The 2,421-nt window shown below is 40.9% G+C and overlaps 1 pseudogene; it reads left to right on the forward strand.

Moving 5' to 3' along the window:
• Positions 1–240: 240 nt before the first annotated feature.
• Positions 241–1,458, forward strand: LOC108514942 (heterogeneous nuclear ribonucleoprotein A1-like; annotated as a pseudogene).
• The last annotated feature ends 963 nt before the right edge of the window (positions 1,459–2,421 follow it).

Raw genomic sequence — 2,421 nt, forward strand, 5'->3', positions numbered from 1 at the left:
GGAAACTCTGTCTCAAAAAAAAAAAAAAAAAAAAAGATGGTGGATATATGCAAATTTGTTGTTTCTGATTATTTCAATTATTCAATATATTTGATAATGTTTATAATAAAATGTTGAGAAAACTATTCACCAAAAAACTAAACTAAAGAAACCTATCTGCCCGTGGACGCCACCACCTAGCTATGTGCCCGTGGACGCCACAAAGGAAGCATCCTCAAAGTCTCTCTTTTCCCTGCCTTTATGTCTAAGTCAGAGTCTCCTAAAGAGCTCAAACAACTGAGGAAGATCTTCATTGGAGGGTTGAGCTTTGAAACAACCAATGAGAGCCTGAGGAGCCGTTTTGAGCAATGGGGAACGCTCACCGACTGGGTGGTAATGAGAGATCCAAACACCAAGCGCTACAGCACCTGTGAGTTTGTCATGTATGCCACTGTGGAGGTGGATGCAGCCATGAATGCAAGCCCACACAAGGTAGATGGAAGAGTGGTAGAACCTCAGGCCTGTAATCCCAGCACTTTGGGAGGCCGAGGCAGGCGGACCACGAGGTCAGGAGATGGAGACCACCCTGGCTAACACGGTGAAACCCGGTCTCTATGAAAAATACAAAAAATTAGCTGGGCGTGGTGGCAGGCACCTGTACTCGCAGCTACTCGGGAGGCTGAGGCAGGAGAATGGCGTGAACCCGGGAGGCGGAGTTTGCAGTGAGCTAAGATTGCACCACTGCACTCCAGCCTGGGGGACAGAGCGAGACTCCATCTCAAAAAAAAAAAAAAAGAGTTGTAGAACCAAAGAGAGTTGTCTCAAGAGAAGATTTTCAAAGACCAGGTGCCCACTTAACTGTGAACAATATATTTGTTGGTGGCATTAAAGAAGATACTGAAGAACATCACCTAAGAGATCATTTTGAACAGTATGGAAAAATTGAAGTGATTGAAATCATGACTGACAGAGGCATTGGCAAAGAAGGGGGCTTTGCCTTTGTAACCTTTGACAACCATGACTCTGTGGATAAGATTGTCATTCAGAAATAGCATACTGTGAATGGCCACAACTGTGAAGCTAGGAAAACCCTGTCAAAGCAAGAGTGATTCTGGAAACTTTGGTGGTGGTCTTGGAGGTGGTTTCAGCGGGAATGACAACTTTGGTCACGGAGGAAACTTCCATGGTCGTGGTGACTTTGGTGGCAGCCATGGTGGTGGTGAATATGGTGGCAGTGGGGATGACTACAAAGGATTTAGTAATGATGGAAGCAATTTTGAAGGTGGTGGAAGCTACAGTGATTTTGACAATTACAACAATCAGTCTCCAAATTTTGGACCCCTGAAGGGAGGAAACTTTGGAGGCAGAAGCTCTGTCCCCTATGGTGGTGGAGGCCAGTACTTTGCCAAACCACAAAACCAAGGTGGCTATGGTGGTTCCAGTACCAGCAGTAGCTATGGCAGTGGCAGAAGGTTTTAATTAGGAAACAAACCTTAGCAGGAGAGGAGAGCCACAGAAGTGACAGGGAAGCTACAGGTTACAACAGATTTATGAACTCAGCCAAGCACAGCTGGCCAAGCAGCCCAGCTGCTACAAAGCAGACATGTTTTAGACAAATACTCATGTATACGGGCAAAAAACTCGAGGACTGCATTTGTGACTAATTGTATAACAGGTTATTTTAGTTTCTGTTCTGTGGAAAGTGTAAACCATTCCAACAAAGGGTTTTAATGTAGATTTTTTTTTCACCCATGCTGTTGATTGCTAAATATAATAGCCTGATTGGGATGCTGAATAAATGTCTTTTTTTTTTTTTTTTTTTTAATGTGCTGTGTAAAGTTGGTCTACTCTGAAACTATCTTGGTAAATTTCTCCAACAGTGTGAAGTTAGAGTTCCTTCAGGGTCATGCCAGGTTCTGTTTGGAATTCATATACAACCTGCTTGGGTGGAGAAACCATTGTCTTTAGAAACCTTGGTGTGGTTGAACTGATAGTTACTGTTGTGACCTGAAGTTCACCATTAAAAGGGATTACCAAAGCAAAATCATGGAATTGTTGGTTATTAAAATGATTGTTGGCACATCCTATGCAATACATCTAAATTGAATAATGGTACCAGATAAAATTACAGATGGGAATGAAGCTTGTGTATCATCCATTATCATGTGTAATCAATAAATGATGTAATACCTGAAAGGAAACACACAATTGACTTCAGGTGTTGACACTTTGGAAGATTTTTTCAAGTTATTTATAGTGACAGATACTAATGTTATGAAGAAAAATGCACTTTTTATTTTAAAAAGTCTACCATTTCTATGAAGAAGAAACAAAGGATTTTTTTTTAAATCTTATACTAATTGGTAGAGTAAAGCTTTCCAACTAAACAATGAAATCATCTTAAATGGTAAATTTTATATTAAAGATATGAAGAAATGAACA

The sequence above is a fragment of the Rhinopithecus bieti genome, unplaced genomic scaffold (genome assembly GCF_001698545.2).
Source record: "Rhinopithecus bieti isolate Rb0 unplaced genomic scaffold, ASM169854v2 scaffold_32740, whole genome shotgun sequence".
Taxonomy (NCBI): Eukaryota; Metazoa; Chordata; class Mammalia; order Primates; family Cercopithecidae; genus Rhinopithecus; species Rhinopithecus bieti.